Source organism: Bombus flavifrons, chromosome 18, assembly GCF_040668555.2.
Source record: "Bombus flavifrons isolate JBK064 chromosome 18, iyBomFlav1_principal, whole genome shotgun sequence".
Taxonomy (NCBI): domain Eukaryota; kingdom Metazoa; phylum Arthropoda; class Insecta; order Hymenoptera; family Apidae; genus Bombus; species Bombus flavifrons.
The window spans coordinates 222,901-245,580 of NC_138459.1; the positions used below are offsets into that span (position 1 = coordinate 222,901).

At 37.7% G+C, this 22,680-nt stretch overlaps 1 long non-coding RNA gene across 1 annotated transcript in view; it reads left to right on the forward strand.

Annotated features, from left to right (window-relative positions):
• Window positions 1-524: 524 nt before the first annotated feature.
• LOC138188978 (uncharacterized) overlaps window positions 525-22,680 on the forward strand; it is a 52,818-nt gene continuing 30,662 nt past the window's right edge. Inside the window, exon 1 of the long non-coding RNA XR_011175777.1 lies at window positions 525-578. This is a non-coding gene — a long non-coding RNA (uncharacterized LOC138188978). The remainder of the gene's footprint in view (window positions 579-22,680) is intronic.

Sequence of the window (22,680 nt, forward strand, 5' to 3'; positions counted from 1 at the left end):
ATTGGAGCACTTGTAGTAATCTTTCCCCCCTTTTTTTTTTTTTCAGGTTACCTGTTATCTGTGCCATTCGACGAACAGTGTCACGCTTTCATAGTCTTGCTATGACGTTTAGTAGTGTTGCCTCTTGTATTAAGGCGATCGAAGTTAATCCATTTATTTACTTTCAGCTGGCTGTCGTACATGGTGTTCCGCAAACAGGGATCCATGGCCTATTTTGCACGTAAATCTTTTGTATAGCGATTACTTGTTCGCAAGGTGACTTTCACTTTCACTATTTTAGTTATTCATTGAATTAACACATTTTATATTCAGACAATAATCGGAGCACACTTAATAGTTTTCTTTTTCCCTTTTAGGTTTTCACTATCTGTATTATTCGACGAACAGTGTCACTCTTCCTTCTGATTTGATCACAATATTGTTATAACATTTAGTAATATTGTATTTTGCATTGAAACACTTGAAGTTAATTCATTCATTTATTTCAGCTGGCTGTCGTACATTGTATTCCGCAAACAGGGATCCATAACCTATATTTGCACATACACTTTCTTGTATGATGATTACTTGTTCACAATGTAAACTTCACTTTCGCTGTTTTAATTATTCATTGAATTAACACATTTTATATCCAAACAATAATCGGAGCACACTTAATAATTTTCTTTTTCTTTTTAGGTTTCCACTATCTGTATTATTCGACGAACAGAGTCACACTTGCTTTTGTTTTAACCACAATATAATTATGACATTTAGTAATCTTGTATTTTGCACTGAAACAATTGAAACTAATTTATTCACTTATTTTAGGTAGTTGTCGTACATTACGTTCCACAAATAAAGATTCACAACCTATACTTGCACGTACACCTTTCTTGCATGTTGATTACTTATTCACAAGGTAACTTTCACTTTCACTATTTTAATTATTCATTGAATTCACACATTTTATATTCAAACAATAATCGGAGCACACTTAATAATTTTCTTTTTCTTTTTAGGTTTCCACTATCTGTATTATTCGACGAACAGAGTCACACTTGCTTTTGTTTTAATTATGACATTTAGTAATCTTGTATTTTGCACTGAAACAATTGAAACTAATTTATTCACTTATTTTAGGTAGTTGTCGTACATTACGTTCCACAAATAAAGATTCACAACCTATACTTGCACGTACACCTTTCTTGCATGTTGATTACTTATTCACAAGGTAACTTTCACTTTCACTATTTTAATTATTCATTGAATTCACACATTTTATATTCAAACAATAATCGGAGCACACTTAATAATTTTTCTCTCTCTTTTTTTTTTATATATTTTTTTCTCTCTCTCTTTTTTTTTTTTTTTTTTTTTTTTTTTTTTTTTTTTTTTTTTTTTTTTTTTTAGGTTTCCACTATTTGTATTATTCAACGAGCAGCACTACAATATACAGTATTGTACTATTTTGCCCACTGAAATCGTTTTGTCTATTGTTTACTTCGGTTATGCGCTAGTTTTAACTTGTTTAGGTGCACTGTTCGCGGAATCCCTTTTACTTCAATCTTGACGTTTTGGTTTTGCAAGATTTCTAGCACTTTATGTGGTCCAGTATATTGATCGGAGAATTTTCCTTTACTAGGTTCTTTTAATAGATATACTGAATCCCCTACTTTAAAATTTTGAGGGTTGATTCGTCGGTCGTAGTATTCTTTTGATTTTAGTTTAGATTTTATCAAATTTTCCCTTGCTATTCGTTGTACCGTGTTAATTTTATCGAACAGATCTCCGAGGTATTCTGCGTATGTTGGTTCCATGTTCTCTTCGATTATTACTTCACCTGTAGGCTCTCTGGCTAAATGTCCAAAGACTAATTCGTGCGGAGAGAATTTCGTTCCTTCGTGTACAGAAGTATTATAGGAAAACATAGCTAATTCTACCCATTCGTCCCAGTTTTTGGAATTTTCAATGTATAGCTTGAGATATTCAATCAGTACGTGGTGGGATCTTTCGATCGAACCGTTACTTTGTGGATGATATGCCGTCGTGGTATATTGTTTGATGCGGAATCTCTTTGCTACTTTCTTCATTAGCGAGGATGTGAAGTTTGTTCCTTGATCAGTGAGGATAGCTCTCGGTGATCCGAAACGACAAATAAATTGCTTTACGAATGCATCCGCTACCTCGGCTGAAGAGATTCCTCCTATTGAAATCCCGATAGAGTATTTTGTTAATAAATCTTGGATAGTTAAAATATATTCATTCCCCTTTTGAGTTTTTGGCAATGGACCTACAATATCCATACTAATCTTGTCGAACGCTTTACCTGGTGTGTCTGTAAGTACCATCGGTTGTTTTGCTTTTATTCTTGTGAGTTTCTTCAATTGACATTCCTTACATGTGTTTACGTAATCTTGAATTTCCTTTTTCATGTTTTCCCAATAATAATATTGTCGTATTCTTTGATAAGTTTTTGTTATTCCCTTGTGTCCTGCTACACTTGATTCATGTTTTTCTCGTATTATGTTGTTTCGCGCTTCCACAGGCGGGGTAATTACTTCCCCCGTGCAAATAGTGATGGTTAGGGTTTTTTCCATAAATATTTCTTTTAATTTTCTGATTGTATATCGCCAGGGTATTTCCTCCAAATTTCCTTTGCTAATGCTAAAGGAAGTAAATTGTTTTTCATTTACTACATCTAGTAGAGATCGTAGTGAGTTTAATAAATTTTCTGGTGCTATTGGAATATTCCTATTTTCCTTTATTGGTAGAGATACGATGTATTTCCCGGAATCGCAGTTCAATCTTGCTTTTTCCAACATTAAATCTTCGTAACGAGGCAATTTTCCCATCTCTTTCATTTCTAAGGCTCCTTTATCTATCGGGTTGCCATGTACATCTATGAATATTATTTTATGGTCATTTACTCTTGTAATTGAATCTCGGGTTTCTGAAATTTTTTGTTCCGCAATTATTGTAGGTCTCTGGTCCTTTTCTCGTTGTGGAATTAATTCCGGAATTACAGTAGAGAGCTCTTCTTCGCCTGTCGTATCTGTGTCTTCTTTTTCTCGCTTGGTTATTCCTCTATCTATATTTACATCGACTTCTGCCAGTGCCTGATCAGAATATTTTATGGGGGTTTCTTCTATTGTACGATGTTTTCGGGTATAAACCTTTCCTTGATTTTTCGAATCACTGGCTTGAGGCCAGGCGCGTGGTTTAGCTTCGAATATGGGAGAATCTTCGGTTGACGTATCCAATTTGAATCTTTTTGAGACATGCGTATCCCTTTCTCGTTGTCGAGTTAGTTCTGGAGTTTCGGCGGAATACTCCTCTTCGCTTGTTGTACCCATTCTCCTTTTCCCTCGATCAGTTATTTCTTTATTTACATCGAGCTCGGCTAGTGCTTCGTCAAAATATTTTACGGGCGTTTCTTCCAATGCAAGGTACTTCCGAGCACAAACCTTTTCTCGTTTTGCAGGATCAGTGGGTTGAGGCAAGCCGCGTGGTTTAGTTTCGAATATGGGAGAGTCTTCAGACGATGTATCCTTTTCGAATCTTTTTGAGACAGGATAGCGAATTGGTGAGACTTCCTCTCTCCTTCTGATTGGTAGACAAATTTCCGGAGGATTCCTAGATAATGCGTCAGCGTTTGCATTCGCCCTACCTTCCTTGTACACAATATCGAATTCAAAGTCCGATAATTTCAATTTCCATTTCCAAATTCTCGATGTAGGGTCTTTGATAGAATGCATCCAGACTAAGGGTTTATGATCGGTTACGATAGTAAATTTCCTTCCGTAAAGATACGGTCGGAAATGCATCGCGCTGTAAACGATTGCCAGACACTCCTTTTCTATGGTAGAGTAGTTTTGTTCAGCAGAATTCAATAGTCTTGAGGCATACGCAATCGGTAAATCTTTTCCGATTGGCCCTTGACTTAGTACACCGCTTATAGCATACCCTGATGCGTCTGTAGTAAGGTTAAAAGGTTTAGAAAAATCCGGATATTGTAGAATGGGTTTTGTCATTAGTGCTGCCTTTAAATCTTCGAATGCCTTGTCTTGATTTTCCGTCCATTTAAAGGGAGTGTCTTTCTTCAATAGTTGTGTCAATGGTTTTGCGACCTTGGAGAAATCGGGTATAAATCTTCTGTAGTATCCTGCTAATCCCAAAAATTGTTTGATATTTTTCACTCTTTTGGGTCGCGGAAATTTTGATACGGCTTCGATTTTCTTCGGATCGGGTTTTACTCCATCTTCACTAATTATGTGTCCTAAATAATTCACTTCGTGTCGTAAAAATTCGCACTTATCGGGCTGTAATCGTAATTTAGCTGCCCTCAGTCTTTCCATTAACTTATTAAATTTAATTTCATGTTCTTGAAGGGACCTAGAATAGATCACTATATCATCCAGATAGACGAATAGTTCTATTCCTTGTAGACCGGATAACACTGAGTTCATCAAACGTTGAAATGTCGCTGGGGCATTCTTTAGTCCAAAAGGCATTCTTTTGAATTGATAATGTCCATATGGTGTCGAAAATGCAGTTTTGTGGGCGTCTTCTTGTGACATACGGATCTGGTGAAAGCCCGATGCTAAGTCAAACGTGGAAAAATATTTCGCACTTCCTAATTGATCCAATATTTCTGTAATGTTGGGTAGTGGGAAAGCATCGCCGATCGTTTTATCGTTTAATTTCCTATAATCAATAACTAATCTCCAGCGTTTGTTTCCTTGCGAGTCGGATTTTTTGGGTACTATCCATAACGGGGAATTATATGGAGATATCGACGGTTCCACTACATCCGTATCTAGTAATTCTTGAATTTGTCGATTTATTTCTTCTCGATGTACTGGTGGATATCGATACTGTTTAGTATTAACTGGTATATTATCCGTTGTAATTATTTTATGTTCCAAAACTCCAGTTGCTTCAAGTGCATCTCCTGGAATATGAAATCTATCTTGATTATTACGAATCAACCTTTGAACGTTTTCCTTTTCTTCTTCGTTTAAGTGTTCGAGCCGTAGTAACTCAATTATTTGATCGTATCTACTCTCCTTCGATTTTAAAACTGTATTACACGCCGTCCTAGGAAGCGGGGGGGGGTTTTCAAATTCTTTAATTACCATTGTTGGTGTTGTGAATTCGTAATTCCTCGAGGTAGTATTTATTATCCTTATGTAACATTTTCCTCTATAATTCCTCACAACTGCATTACCAAAATAGATTCCCTTGATTGGCTCGATTCTGGGAATAAATCCTTCTTTCATCTCTGGATTTGCGATATTTACTGAACACGTTACTGAGCTTCGCTTAGGTATAATTATCTTTTCTTTAGTATCAAAGGGAATATAAATATTTCCCCATTTGATATGTTTTCCCTCATAGTCCAAACGAGCCTTACATCCTGCAAAAAATTCGGATCCCAGGATTCCGTCTTGATCGATTAGCAATGAATCATCGACTACATGAAAAATAACCGGATGGCCCGCAACCTGTATTACCGTCTGCCCTAGGGAGACCAGGCTCGTTGCCGTAATTCCTCGCACTTCAATTGATTCTTTATCGTCGATGATGGCTGAATCGCGTAAAGCAGTTTTCTTGATAATATTAATCTCCGATCCAGAGTCTAATAATAAACTCGTCTTAGTTTTTAGTTCTGGGGAAACTATTCGCGCAGTTGGTGTCGTTGGGGAATCGTTAAATTTTATTGAAATAATTCGGAGAGGTCGCCTTCCGAATCCGAATCTAACTCCTGGTGATCCTCCTTCGCCGGTTGCTTGTGCTTCACCTTTTCCTTCTTGACTTGAGATTCTGAATTTTCTGTTTGTGACCTCGTTTGGTTGTGGGATGTCTCTCCCACAGTATTTAATACTTGTTCGTTCGTCCTCTCGGTCGGCTTTGCGTTTGCCCTGTTCCTCATTATAGGTGGTGGAGTCGATCTTGCGGGGGCGGCTACCCTTGTTCTGTTCGTTGCCGTCGGCGCCGGTCTCCTGGTTGCTGCTTGCACTCTTGGGCGATTCGGCGTATCGTTCCTTCGAGGCTCGCCCCATTCTCCCGAAGGACGTGTTTGGTTTCCCGATTGTCTCGAAGCATAGGGTACGATTATTCCGGCATCTACACGGGCTTTAAATTTGTAGCAATCTTTTACTAAATGCCCAGGTTTTTTACAATAGTTACATGTGATAATATTTTGTCTCGGAGCATTTGAGTAATTCTGTGATGGAGGTACTGATCTTCGATCTTGGCGGTTATTCCTGACATTGTTGTTAGTGTTCAAAGGACGTACGTTTTCGCGTTTGTAATTGTTCGGAGGTATCGGTCGTTGGGGTCGCGTTCTATCGTTTATTTGTTTTAATTCGTGTGTTGCTTTGACGGCTTGGCGATACGCGTCTTCTAAAGTGTGGTATCCTGCTAGCTTTACTCGCATATATACCTCGTTCGGGAGTCCCTTAACGAAGGCTTCTCTTGTTTCCCAGTCTATTGTATCTTGGATGTCGGGGGATATAATCCCGTAGTCGCCCCTTTCTCCGTCCATTATTGCTAATCTAAGATTTCTAACGCGATCCATATAATCTAATATGTTTTCTCCGGGTCGTTGAAATATCGTCCCTAATTCTCCTTTATATTCGTTAAGAGATTTCTTTGGGCCGAACAGATCCTTTAATTTATTTGCAAAATCGTTTAGGCTTCTTAATTCCGTATCTTCGATGGCGAGGAACGCGTGTCCACGGAGTTTATTGGTTAATAATTTTACTAATTGTGGTTCTTGATACCTAGGAATCATATTTCGCGCGCGCTCGCAAGCTCTTAAAAAGTGAAATACCGATGGTCGATAGCCGTCGAACACTGGTACCGACTCGATCGCGTCTTTTAGTTTAATCGGTTGGACATATCCGCCTGGCTGTATTGTCTCTTGTTGGGTTCCCGGCGGCGATACGGGTGATTCAGGTTCCCTTTTTGATTTGAGTTCATACACGCCATTTTGTACTTCAGCGAGTTTTGTACTCATGTCGCGAAAATTCGCATCCCATGCTTTAAGTTTTTCCGATAACGTCAAGATTAAGTCTTCGTCTAATGATTCTAGCCCGGTCGCCATTATTTCTTAGGTATATAATTTATTGATAAATGTAACAACTTTAATCCTCTGTGGAGCGTATCCCACCGCTGCCACCAAAAATATAACCCTCTAATGTTACGTTCCTGTTTGTTTGAATTGATTTTAAACCGTTGAATTCGCAAGATTTTTTTTTTTTTTATTGTTTTAATTTTAATTAGTTTTTTGTGTTTGTTTTAATTTATTTTGTTTTGTTTAATTTAATTTAATTTAATTTAGTTCGATTTAGTTGAGTTTCGTCAGGAGGGGAAAATTTACACGATATAATTATATTTAAGATATTGAATCAAGGTTTTCGATTAAAATCTATTTCTAAGTTGAAAGTTTATTGTTACGTACTCGTTTAAAGTCAATTCAAACTTTTGATTTTAATTTAATCTGAAGGGAAAGATTTAAATTTAATTGGCTGTATAAGAAATATTTCTCACACGGTAGTTGCTGCCACCAGAAACAGTCTGAGGACTGTTTCGAATAGAAAAATTTCCTTGTACTTATTTTCGAAATAATTCTATTGATAAATTAATTACTTATGGATAGCGTTGACTAGTGTTAGGCTACTGGTAAAATAATTTCCACGTTTTTCGGCTAACCTGCTATGTGCAGGGATACTCGCACGGGAGAGGATTAAAGTTGGATAAAAATAAGTATTCGATTTGTTCGCACGGAATTTATCTAAACTTCAGTATAGAATTATTTAAAATTATATATATATATATATATATGTGTATGTATATATCTGTATGTAGGAATTATTTGAGAGTTCGGTTCAATTTCGTTGTATAGAATTTATTTAAATTTGAATATGGAATTATTCAAGTTGTTATATATATGTATATATATATATATATATATATATAGCGTTTTAGGGACGGTAAAACAAGAGTGTTCGCGTTAATGGATTGGTTAAGATTTCGAATTTTCTTCGTTTGATGCAAATTTTATCTTTACGTTTCCTTCTCCTCCTCTCTTAATTTCGCCAATGAATCTATCATTGAACTGGACCTTAGTTCATTTGTTAGAGTGATTTTTTTTTTTTTTTTTTTTACCGTTTCGATCTTCTTGCCTTCCGAATTGAGTGTTTACGAGAAAGTGATTTCAATGATCCTCTCTGTGTGGGGTTCGTGTGATTTCGCAAACCTTGCCCAAAGATGGGCAGTATTTTGCCAGCAGTGGGAGGAGGAATGCGAAGATCAATAGATGGTTCGATAGTCGAAACACCGTTATCCACAACCCAACACAGCGAATGATCCTTTGGTTAAGATTCAGAAGGGAATTATTCTATTTTATAATCGTATACAACGATGGCAAGAATGAAGATATCGGTCAATTAGATCTAATTTGATAGTCTTCTCTGCGTAAAACTCGTGTGATTTCGCAAGCCTTGCCCAAAGACGGGCAATGTTTTGCCAACAGTGGGAGGAGGAATGCGAAGATCAATGAGTGTTTCAGTAATTGAAGACACCGTTTTCACAAGCCTACGCAGCGAATGACCCTTCGTTTATTCTCAAAATTGAAACGAAATTGAATGTATTAATTGATGACAAGTAAATCGGATTCGGTTCCTGGATGTGGCGAAGTTACTAGAGAAGAAGAAAATTTTATAAAAATTGAGACTCTTACCTTGTTCCGTCAGGGGCCATCGGCTCGTAATAGTCGTCGGTGAAATTTTTTTTTTTATTTGGTTTAGTTATTCGACTCAGGTATAATTATTATTAGAACTGTAGTTTATTTATTTTTGATTAGAAATACACTCTAAATAAGCTTGCGGCTTATTTATTCGGATAAACGTCGCGGGTATAAATATATTTATTTATGAGGATGTTTTTTTTTTTTTTTTTTTTTTTTTAAATCTCGCCAATGAAATGAACACTTAAAAAGATTTCTAACTTAATTTGTGACTTAAACTGAGCAATTAATAAGAGACCGTCGAGGTGCAATGCGCGAATGACGACAATATATTAAAAATCTTCTATGTTCCTGCGCTTATTTATAATAACATCCCCCACGGGGTGGCGGTCAACTGGTGGTTCGCTTCCGTGGGAATCGGGATGCTGCAGTTTTGGGGTTCCTGAACTCGTACGTGAGAGAATGCAAATTCTGTAATCGTTGATGTCTCCTTTGCTTCGTTATCTTGTCTTTTAACTTCCAGATTCCCATCGCGGGTACGTGAGAGAATGCAAAAATCCGTATTTCGACTTAGTTCCCATCGGTTCTATTTTCTGCTGAGGTAGCGTCTAGGAGGCTTGGAGCCTTCCATGCTGGTCTAGTCTTTTTCTTGAGAATCTTTATGTTAGTACTGTGGGAATAATTTTTGTTCTTCGGCGCGTGGAAGGGCCGGTGGCTAGAGTCTCATTATTATATCGACACTTGCCCCGGCAACACGCGCGATCCGCCACTCTCCCGCAGCAAGGATTTCTTTTGGTTTATCTTGGGTAAGTTTGGTTTTGATGAATATTTCCATGTTATGGTTGCTTTTGGGATTTAATTTGATTTTCGATTTTTGCTATTTTCATAAACGTAGATTTCGGTGATTTGGACTTTGACGTTTGGACGATGGTTGCGGAGGCAATTTTATCAGAGGTTCTTATGCAGGCTTCTCGAGTGCGTATTTTGTCTTGTTTTTAGTCCGCTTAATTTATCCCGTTTTGTTCCATTAAGCTCTATTTGTATTATTCTAGCGGAAGAGGAAGAGGGATAGCGAAGAATCCATGAGTGATTCGGGAGGACCCAGCAAACGTATGAGGTATTGTGACCAAGTACGAGAACCAAAGTTGTTGGAGGAGTTGCGTGACATCAGTGCTGATTCCTTGGAATCGAGTTCTGACAATTCTGCTGTTGTTGACGAAAGCTTCTTTGATGCGGAAACCGTCATACTCGAGTGGGATTTTCCTCTATTTGAAGTTGTTGATACTGACCGTTGCGCGAAGGTGCGTTTTCCTGATGAAATCCCTGAAGTAGTTCTGGAGGCACATCTTCGCCATCATGCTTCTGGAGAAAGGGGAATTTCCCCTGTCGTACGTTATTGGTGTATGTGTAAGTTTAGCGAGCTTTATCCTGGAGCTCCTTGTCCTGATTTCGATTTAGTATAGTTGCTCTGTATTTGTAGTTTCGCCGTTTAACAATTTCGGTTTTCTTTTATTTTGGTTGTATGTTAAATATATATATATATATATACATATATATATATGTTTATATACTTGTTTCATAATTTATTTCTTTTTATGTTTGTTAAGTACGTGTGTATACTTTTATATATTTTATTTTGTATTTCTTTTATAATATATATATATATATATATTTTTTTACATTTGTGTTTGATAGTGTAGTTATATATTTGTATTTCTTTTATAATATATATATATATATATTTTTTTTACATTTGTGTTCGATAATGTAGTTACACATAGGATTTATTCAATTTTGAAAAAATGTTAATTAATCTTAACAATGTGTTTTCACGATTGTTCCTTACGGCTGATTAGGTATTAATTATTACTTATTCTTTCCTTATTACGATCTCCCATTTGTACTAAATATTTATTCTCTTCCTTTTTTTTCTCTTTTTTTTTTTCTTTTCTTTCTTTTTTTTTTTTTTATTGATTGAGAATATAATTTATTTGTAAAGCAAGAAGGTTAATACGCATGTGGATTATCCAAAATGGCCGCCTGTGAATGTCCCTAGCATATAGTGACTTTTGTTAATATCGAATCTATTATTTATTTGTTAATTATTAAAACCCCCTTTTTTATGTTTGACGTGTAGTTGAGGCGAGAATAACATTATTTTGCACTTATTTAATGCGTATAACTATTGCATGTGTTCCGATGCACACGTGTAAGAGCTATGACAATCTAAGATGGCTGTTCGTGAATATCTCCAGTATAGTGACGGGTCTTTGCTTTTATTTAATATTGAAATAATTATTTCTCCGCCTTAATTTTCTTTATTCTAGCGCAGTTAGGATAGTATTGTTTGTGTATTTATAATATATATATATATATATATATACATATATATATACTATATTTATATATTGTGTGTTCATATAATAACATGCGAATAGTATTGTTGTTAAATTTTATAACTCATTAATAGCATTGTTTTATTGTTTTGAGTAGAATGTTCGATAACATAAAGTACACACATATATATAAATATACATATATATTTTTTCTCTCTCTTTTTTTTGTGTAGTTTTCATATAAAATTCTCTGAGGTTATCCGAATGTTAGTTAGTTTAAATAATGTTATGTTGTGTGTTCTACTTCTTTTATGTTCATTTAGATTATTAATAATTTGGCTTAAAATATAGATTTTGTATGTATGCGTGCATGTTTCATGAAATTCTTTACTGAAATGTTGGTTAGTTTTAATTATTTATTTTATGTTTACTAGTTAATTTTGATTTAGTAGAGTAGAACACGCATACACACACATAAGTATATATGTATATATTTCTGATAGTGTGACCTTTCTCTTTTTTTTTGTTAAAAAGAATTCTTTAATTGTGTATTTGAGGTTATATGTCAATTATTTGTTTTTATATATATATATATATCTATATGTTTGTAATGTGACAACGTAGTATTGAAAGTTTACCAGATTATTATGTGTTTGATATGGTTTACATATTTATGCTGTACGCAATTCTCCCAATCGAGGCGGTGTTAATTATTTTTAATCGCTGGATTTGCTAACAAGTAGTTAGTCGGTTAGTTTCAATAGTACTGTATGTTCTATATCTTTTATATTCATTTAGATTATTAATAATTTGGTTTAAAATATAGATTTTGTATGTATGCGTGCATGTTTCATGAAATTCTTTACTGAAATGTTGGCTAGTTTTAATTATTTATTTTATGTTTACTAGTTAATTTTGATTTAGTAGAATAGAACACGCATACACACACATAAGTATATATATATATATTTCTGATAGTGTGACCTTTCTTTTTTTTTTTTTTTTTTTTGTTAAAAAATTCTTTAATTGTGTATTTGAGGTTATATGTCAATTATTTGTTTTTATATATATATATACCTATATGTTTTGTAATGTGACAACGTAGTATTGAAAGTTTACCAGATTATTATGTGTTTGATATGGTTTACATATTTATGCTGTACGCAATTCTCCCAGTCGAGGCGGTGTTAATTATTTTTAATCGCTGGATTTGCTAACAAGTAGTTAGTTGGTTAGTTTCAATAGTACTATGTGTATGTTCTATATCTTTTATATTAGATTATTAATAGCTTGGTTTAAAATCTAGGTTTTATATATATATATATAGACATGCATGTTTCGTAGTATAGTTTTCATATGTAGTTCTTTACTAGAATGAGCACGAGTTTTGATTATGTATTTTATGTTTACCAGATTGTTAATTTGATTTAATAGTATAGAATGCGCACACATATACATATTTCCGTCAATGTGATTTTTATATAAGTTTTTTTTTTTTTTTTTTTTTTAATAGTGTAGTATTGTGTATTTTAGGTTAGGTGTTTATTAGACTGTTAACCATTTGATTTCGTATATGCATATATATTTGAAATTTGATAATTTTGGATTTGTTACATAGTATTGAAAGTTTTATTTCTAATATTTACTAAATTGTTATGTGTTTAACATATATGTATATATTTGTGTATAATACTCCAAGTTGCTGCGATGTTAGTTGTTTTGATCATTTGTTTTGTTAATTAAAAAAAATGTATTCCCGCTGTTTCAATTATTTCCCTTCTGTAGTCATTCTTATTTCTTGATTTACTCGTTTGGTTCGCCACTCGTTTAATTCATTAATTAATTTTTATTTACTGATTTAAATTCTTCTTTTGTATTTCACATATTCCGTCTTCGTTGATTGATTGTAGTATATCTTCTTGTTGCTCCTTTGCGAATTTGTCATATATAATCCTACTTATTCTTGTTTTATTTGATCGGTTCGTATCTAGTCCAGTTTATTAATTGACTTTATTTTATACTGATAGTTATCGGTTAGTTTTTCGAATCGTGGTTTATCCTTTGCCAAGTTATCAAGTTCATAGGATATTGGTAGGTTTATTTGATGTTATATACCTATATTTTATTTATTGGTTGATTTATTGAACCATAGGTTTTTAAATATCGTGTCGGTTATTGGTAGATTTATTTAGTGTTATGTGCATATATTTATTTATTGGTTGATTTTATTCTACATATTTTGTGTTTCGTATATATTCATCCCTATAGTTAGTCTATAGTCGCCCTTATTCGTTAATCTTTTATTTTGTTTTGCAGTAGCGTGTGTTCCTTGGTCTATTCAAATTTTACTCGCGCTGATTTCCGTATAGTAGCTTTGTATTTTCGTTACGGCACGTGCGGAGCGCGGGACGTGACACCAGTTTCATCCCCGAAACAGGCGGAACAGCTCGCAAATCTCGATGATTTCGTCGATTTTGACGAAAACTAACCGTCGTTTCCTTCCCGTTTGAAATATTTCGACGTTTAAGAGCTCGTTTTACTCCATTTGACGTGCAGAATGTAATCCACGCCTGTTTCAGCGTCGAAACAAGCGGAACAGCTCGCAAATGTCGATGATTTCGTCGATTTTGACGAAAACTAACCGTCGTTTCCTTCCCGTTTGAGATATTTCGACGCTTAAACGCTCATTTCACTCCTTTTTACGTGCAGAATGCAATGCACAACCGTTTAGCCGTCGAAACAAGCGGAACAGCTCGCAAATCTCGATGATTTCGTCGATTTTGATGAAAACTGACAGTCATTTCCTTCCCGTTTGAGATATTTCGACGTTTAAACGCTCATTTCACTCCTTTTTACGTGCAGAATGCAATGCACAACCGTTTAACCGTCGAAACAAGCGGAACAGCTCGCAAATCTCGATGGTTTCGTCGATTTTGATGAAAACTGACCGTCATTTCCTTCCCGTTTGAGATATTTCGACGTTTAAACGCTCATTTCACTCCTTTTTACGTGCAGAATGCAATGCACAACCGTTTAGCCGTCGAAACAAGCGGAACAGCTCGCAAATCACGATGATTTCGTCGATTTTGATGAAAACTGACAGTCATTTCCTTCCCGTTTGAGATATTTCGACGTTTAAACGCTCCTTTCACTCCTTTTTACGTGCAGAATGCAATGCACAACCGTATAGCCGTCGAAACAAGCGGAACAGCTCGCAAATCTCGATGATCTCGTCGAATTTGATGAAAACTGACCGTCATTTCCTTCCCGTTTGAGATATTTCGACGTTTAAACGCTCATTTCACTCCTTTTTACGTGCAGAATGCAATACACAACCGCTTAACCGTCGAAACAAGCGGAACAGCTCGCAAATCTCGATGATTTCGTCGATTTTGATGAAAACTGACCGTCATTTCCTTCCCGTTTGAGATATTTCGACGTTTAAACGCTCATTTCACTCGTTTTTACGTGCAGAATGCAATGCACAACCGTTTAAACCGTCGAAACAAGCGGAACAGCTCGCAAATCTCGATGATTTCGTCGATTTTGATGAAAACTGACCGTCCTTTCCTTCCCGTTTGAGATATTTCGACGTTTAAGCACTCTTTTTACTCCTTTTTACGTGCAGAATGCAATGCACAACCGTTTAACCGTCGAAACAAGCGGAACAGCTCGCAAATCTCGATGATTTCGTCGATTTTGATGAAAACTGACCGTCATTTCCTTCCCGCTTGAGTTATTTCGACGTTTAAGCGCTCTTTTTACTCCTTTTTACGCGCAGAATGTAATAAACAACCGTTTAAACCGTCGAAACAAGCGGAACAGCTCGCAAATCTCGATGATTTCGTCGATTTGATGAAAACTGACCGTCGTTTCCTTCCCGTTTGAGATATTTCGACGTTTAAACACTCATTTCACTCCTTTCTACGTGCAGAATGCAATGCACAACCGTTTAACCGTCGAAACAAGCGGAACAGCTCGCAAATCTCGATGATTTCATCGATTTTGATGAAAACTGACCGTCGTTTCCTTCCCGTTTGAGATATTTCGACGTTTAAGCGCTCTTTTTACTCCTTTTTACGTGCAGAATGTAATAAACAACCGTTTAACCGTCGAAACAAGCGGAACAGCTCGCAAATCTCGATGATTTCGTCGATTTTGATGAAAACTGACCGTCGTTTCCTTCCCGTTTGAGATATTTCGACGTTTAAGCGCTCTTTTTACTCCTTTTTACGTGCAGAATGTAATAAACAACCGTTTAAACCGTCGAAACAAGCGGAACAGCTCGCAAATCTCGATGATTTCGTCGATTTTGATGAAAACTGACCGTCGTTTCCTTCCCGTTTGAGATATTTCGACGTTTAAACGCTCATTTCACTCCTTTTTACGTGCAGAATGCAATGCACAACCGTTTAACCGTCGAAACAAGCGGAACAGCTCGCAAATCTCGATGATTTCGACGATTTTGATGAAAACACCGTCGTTTCCTTCCCGTTTGAGATATTTCGACGTTTAAACGCTCATTTCACTACTTTTTACGTGCAGAATGTAATAAACAACCGTTTAACCGTCAAAACAAGCGGGACAGCTCGCAAATCTCGATGATTTCGTCGATTTTGACGAAAACTAACCGGCGTTTCCTTCCCGTTTGAGATATTTCGACGTTTAAGAGCTCGTTTTACTCTATTTAACGTGCAGAATGTAATACAAGCCAGTTTCAGCGTCGAAACAAGCGGGAGAGCTCGCAAATCTCGATGATTTCGTCGATTTTGACGAAAACTAACCGTCGTTTCCTTCCCGTTTGAGATATTTCGACGTTTAAACACTCATTTCACTCCTTTCTACGTGCAGAATGCAATGCACAACCGTTTAACCGTCGAAACAAGCGGAACAGCTCGCAAATCTCGATGATTTCGTCGATTTTGATGAAAACTGACCGTCGTTTCCTTCCCGTTTGAGATATTTCGACGTTTAAGCGCTCTTTTTACTCCTTTTTACGTGCAGAATGTAATAAACAACCGTTTAACCGTCGAAACAAGCGGAACAGCTCGCAAATCTCGATGATTTCGACGATTTTGATGAAAACTGCCGTCGTTTCCTTCCCGTTTGAGATATTTCGACGTTTAAACGCTCATTTCACTCCTTTTTTACGTGCAGAATGCAATGCACAACCGTTTAAACCGTCGAAACAAGCGGAACAGCTCGCAAACCTCGATGATTTCGTCGATTTTGATGAAAACTGACCGTCGTTTCCTTCCCGTTTGAGATATTTCGACGTTTAAACGCTCATTTCACTCGTTTTTACGTGCAGAATGCAATGCACAACCGTTTAACCGTCGAAACAAGCGGAACAGCTCGCAAACCTCGATGATTTCGTCGATTTTGACGAAAACTAACCGGCGTTTCCTTCCCGTTTGAGATATTTCGACGTTTAAGAGCTCGTTTTACTCTATTTAACGTGCAGAATGTAATACAAGCCAGTTTCAGCGTCGAAACAAGAGGGAGAGCTCGCAAATCTCGATGATTTCGTCGATTTTGACGAAAACTAACCGTCGTTTCCTTCCCGTTTGAGATATTTCGACGTTTAAACACTCATTTCACTCCTTTCTACGTGCAGAATGTAATAAACAACCGTTTAACCGTCGAAACAAGCGGAACAGCTCGCAAATCTCGATGATTTCGTCGATTTTGACGAAAACTAACCGGCGTTTCCTTCCCGTTTGAGATATTTCGACGTTTAAGAGCTCGTTTTACTCTATTTAACGTGCAGAATGTAATACAAGCCAGTTTCAGCGTCGAAACAAGCGGGAGAGCTCGCAAATCTCGATGATTTCGTCGATTTTGACGAAAACTAACCGTCGTTTCCTTCCCGTTTGAGATATTTCGACGTTTAAAACACTCATTTCACTCCTTTCTACGTGCAGAATGCAATGCACAACCGTTTAACCGTCGAAACAAGCGGAACAGCTCGCAAATCTCGATGATTTCGTCGATTTTGATGAAAACTGACCGTCGTTTCCTTCCCGTTTGAGATATTTCGACGTTTAAGCGCTCTTTTTACTCCTTTTTACGTGCAGAATGTAATAAACAACCGTTTAACCGTCGAAGCAAGCGGAACAGCTCGCAAATCTCGATGATTTCGTCGATTTTGATGAAAACTGACCGTAATTTCCTTCCCGCTTGAGATATTTCGACGTTTAAGCGCTCTTTTTACTCCTTTTTACGCGCAGAATGTAATAAACAACCGTTTAAACCGTCGAAACAAGCGGAACAGCTCGCAAATCTCGTTGATTTCGTCGATTTTGATGAAAACTGACCGTCGTTTCCTTCCCGTTTGAGATATTTCGACGTTTAAACGCTCATTTCACTCGTTTTTACGTGCAGAATGCAATGCACAACCGTTTAAACCGTCGAAACAAGCGGAACAGCTCGCAAATCTCGTTGATTTCGTCGATTTTGATGAAAACTGACCGTCGTTTCCTTCCCGTTTGAGATATTTCGACGTTTAAACGCTCATTTCACTCGTTTTTACGTGCAGAATGCAATGCACAACCGTTTAACCGTCGAAACAAGCGGAACAGCTCGCAAATCTCGATGATTTCGTCGATTTTGATGAAAACTGACCGTCGTTTCCTTCCCGTTTGAGATATTTCGACGTTTAAGCGCTCTTTTTACTCCTTTTTACGTGCAGAATGTAATAAACAACCGTGTAACCGTCGAAACAAGCGGAACAGCTCGCAAATCTCGATGATTTCGTCGATTTTGATGAAACTGACCGTCATTTCCTTCCCGTTTGAGATATTTCGACGTTTAAACGCTCATTTCACTCGTTTTTACGTGCAGAATGCAATGCACAACCGTTTAACCGTCGAAACAAGCGGAACAGCTCGCAAATTTCGATGATTTCGTCGATTTTGATGAAAACTGACCGTCATTTCCTTCCCGCTTGAGATATTTCGACGTTTAAGCGCTCTTTTTACTCCTTTTTACGCGCAGAATGTAATAAACAACCGTTTAACCGTCGAAACAAGCGGAACAGCTCGCAAATCTCGATGATTTCGTCGATTTTGATGAAAACTGACCGTCGTTTCCTTCCCGTTTGAGATATTTCGACGTTTAAGCGCTCTTTTTACTCCTTTTTACGTGCAGAATGTAATAAACAACCGTTTAACCGTCGAAACAAGCGGAACAGCTCGCAAATCTCGATGATTTCGTCGATTTTGATGAAAACTGACCGTCGTTTCCTTCCCGTTTGAGATATTTCGACGTTTAAACGCTCATTTCACTCGTTTTTACGTGCAGAATGCAATGCACAACCGTTTAACCGTCGAAACAAGCGGAACAGCTCGCAAATCTCGATGATTTCGTCGATTTTGATGAAAACTGACTGTCGTTTCCTTCCCGTTTGAGATATTTCGACGTTTAAGCGCTCTTTTTACTCCTTTTTACGTGCAGAATGTAATAAACAACCGTGTAACCGTCGAAACAAGCGGAACAGCTCGCAAATCTCGATGATTTCGTCGGTTTTGACGAAAACTGACCGTCATTTCCTTCCCGTTTGAGATATTTCGACGTTTAAACGCTCATTTCACTCGTTTTTACGTGCAGAATGCAATGCACAACCGTTTAACCGTCGAAACAAGCGGAACAGCTCGCAAATCTCGATGATTTCGTCGATTTTGATGAAAACTGACCGTCATTTCCTTCCCGTTTGAGATATTTCGACGTTTAAGCGCTCTTTTTACTCCTTTTTACGTGCAGAATGTAATAAACAACCGTGTAACCGTCGAAACAAGCGGAACAGCTCGCAAATCTCGATGATTTCGTCGATTTTGATGAAAACTGACCGTCATTTCCTCCCCGCTTGAGATATTTCGACGTTTAAGCGCTCTTTTTACTCCTTTTTACGTGCAGAATGTAATAAACAACCGTTTAACCGTCGAAACAAGCGGAACAGCTCGCAAATCTCGATGATTTCGTCGATTTTGATGAAAACTGACCGTCATTTCCTTCCCGCTTGAGTTATTTCGACGTTTAAGCGCTCTTTTTACTCCTTTTTACGCGCAGAATGTAATAAACAACCGTTTAACCGTCGAAACAAGCGGAACAGCTCGCAAATCTCGATGATTTCGTCGATTTTGATGAAAACTGACCGTCGTTTCCTTCCCGTTTGAGATATTTCGACGTTTAAACACTCATTTCACTCCTTTCTACGTGCAGAATGCAATGCACAACCGTTTAACCGTCGAAACAAGCGGAACAGCTCGCAAATCTCGATGATTTCATCGATTTTGATGAAAACTGACCGTCGTTTCCTTCCCGTTTGAGATATTTCGACGTTTAAGCGCTCTTTTTACTCCTTTTTACGTGCAGAATGTAATAAACAACCGTTTAACCGTCGAAACAAGCGGAACAGCTCGCAAATCTCGATGATTTCGACGATTTTGATGAAAACTGACCGTCGTTTCCTTCCCGTTTGAGATATTTCGACGTTTAAGCGCTCTTTTTACTCCTTTTTACGTGCAGAATGTAATAAACAACCGTTTAACCGTCGAAACAAGCGGAACAGCTCGCAAATCTCGATGATTTCGTCGATTTTGATGAAAACTGACCGTCGTTTCCTTCCCGTTTGAGATATTTCGACGTTTAAACGCTGATTTCACTCCTTTTTACGTGCAGAATGCAATGCACAACCGTTTAACCGTCGAAACAAGCGGAACAGCTCGCAAATCTCGATGATTTCGACGATTTTGATGAAAACACCGTCGTTTCCTTCCCGTTTGAGATATTTCGACGTTTAAACGCTCATTTCACTACTTTTTACGTGCAGAATGTAATAAACAACCGTTTAACCGTCAAAACAAGCGGGACAGCTCGCAAATCTCGATGATTTCGTCGATTTTGACGAAAACTAACCGGCGTTTCCTTCCCGTTTGAGATATTTCGACGTTTAAGAGCTCGTTTTACTCTATTTAACGTGCAGAATGTAATACAAGCCAGTTTCAGCGTCGAAACAAGCGGGAGAGCTCGCAAATCTCGATGATTTCGTCGATTTTGACGAAAACTAACCGTCGTTTCCTTCCCGTTTGAGATATTTCGACGTTTAAACACTCATTTCACTCCTTTCTACGTGCAGAATGCAATGCACAACCGTTTAACCGTCGAAACAAGCGGAACAGCTCGCAAATCTCGATGATTTCGTCGATTTTGATGAAAACTGACCGTCGTTTCCTTCCCGTTTGAGATATTTCGACGTTTAAGCGCTCTTTTTACTCCTTTTTACGTGCAGAATGTAATAAACAACCGTGTAACCGTCGAAACAAGCGGAACAGCTCGCAAATCTCGATGATTTCGTCGATTTTGATGAAAACTGACCGTCATTTCCTCCCCGCTTGAGATATTTCGACGTTTAAGCGCTCTTTTTACTCCTTTTTACGTGCAGAATGTAATAAACAACCGTGTAACCGTCGAAACAAGCGGAACAGCTCGCAAATCTCGATGATTTCGTCGATTTTGATGAAAACTGACCGTCGTTTCCTTCCCGTTTGAGATATTTCGACGTTTAAACGCTCATTTCACTCGTTTTTACGTGCAGAATGCAATGCACAACCGTTTAACCGTCGAAACAAGCGGAACAGCTCGCAAACCTCGATGATTTCGTCGATTTTGACGAAAACTAACCGGCGTTTCCTTCCCGTTTGAGATATTTCGACGTTTAAGAGCTCGTTTTACTCTATTTAACGTGCAGAATGTAATACAAGCCAGTTTCAGCGTCGAAACAAGAGGGAGAGCTCGCAAATCTCGATGATTTCGTCGATTTTGACGAAAACTAACCGTCGTTTCCTTCCCGTTTGAGATATTTCGACGTTTAAACACTCATTTCACTCCTTTCTACGTGCAGAATGTAATAAACAACCGTTTAACCGTCGAAACAAGCGGAACAGCTCGCAAATCTCGATGATTTCGTCGATTTTGACGAAAACTAACCGGCGTTTCCTTCCCGTTTGAGATATTTCGACGTTTAAGAGCTCGTTTTACTCTATTTAACGTGCAGAATGTAATACAAGCCAGTTTCAGCGTCGAAACAAGCGGGAGAGCTCGCAAATCTCGATGATTTCGTCGATTTTGACGAAAACTAACCGTCGTTTCCTTCCCGTTTGAGATATTTCGACGTTTAAACACTCATTTCACTCCTTTCTACGTGCAGAATGCAATGCACAACCGTTTAACCGTCGAAACAAGCGGAACAGCTCGCAAATCTCGATGATTTCGTCGATTTTGATGAAAACTGACCGTCGTTTCCTTCCCGTTTGAGATATTTCGACGTTTAAGCGCTCTTTTTACTCCTTTTTACGTGCAGAATGTAATAAACAACCGTTTAACCGTCGAAGCAAGCGGAACAGCTCGCAAATCTCGATGATTTCGTCGATTTTGATGAAAACTGACCGTAATTTCCTTCCCGCTTGAGATATTTCGACGTTTAAGCGCTCTTTTTACTCCTTTTTACGCGCAGAATGTAATAAACAACCGTTTAACCGTCGAAACAAGCGGAACAGCTCGCAAATCTCGTTGATTTCGTCGATTTTGATGAAAACTGACCGTCGTTTCCTTCCCGTTTGAGATATTTCGACGTTTAAACGCTCATTTCACTCGTTTTTACGTGCAGAATGCAATGCACAACCGTTTAACCGTCGAAACAAGCGGAACAGCTCGCAAATCTCGTTGATTTCGTCGATTTTGATGAAAACTGACCGTCGTTTCCTTCCCGTTTGAGATATTTCGACGTTTAAACGCTCATTTCACTCGTTTTTACGTGCAGAATGCAATGCACAACCGTTTAACCGTCGAAACAAGCGGAACAGCTCGCAAATCTCGATGATTTCGTCGATTTTGATGAAAACTGACCGTCGTTTCCTTCCCGTTTGAGATATTTCGACGTTTAAGCGCTCTTTTTACTCCTTTTTACGTGCAGAATGTAATAAACAACCGTGTAACCGTCGAAACAAGCGGAACAGCTCGCAAATCTCGATGATTTCGTCGATTTTGATGAAAACTGACCGTCATTTCCTTCCCGTTTGAGATATTTCGACGTTTAAACGCTCATTTCACTCGTTTTTACGTGCAGAATGCAATGCACAACCGTTTAACCGTCGAAACAAGCGGAACAGCTCGCAAATTTCGATGATTTCGTCGATTTTGATGAAAACTGACCGTCATTTCCTTCCCGCTTGAGATATTTCGACGTTTAAGCGCTCTTTTTACTCCTTTTTACGCGCAGAATGTAATAAACAACCGTTTAACCGTCGAAACAAGCGGAACAGCTCGCAAATCTCGATGATTTCGTCGATTTTGATGAAAACTGACCGTCGTTTCCTTCCCGTTTGAGATATTTCGACGTTTAAGCGCTCTTTTTACTCCTTTTTACGTGCAGAATGTAATAAACAACCGTTTAACCGTCGAAACAAGCGGAACAGCTCGCAAATCTCGATGATTTCGTCGATTTTGATGAAAACTGACCGTCGTTTCCTTCCCGTTTGAGATATTTCGACGTTTAAGCGCTCCTTTTACTCCTTTTTACGTGCAGAATATAATAAACAACCGTTTAACCGT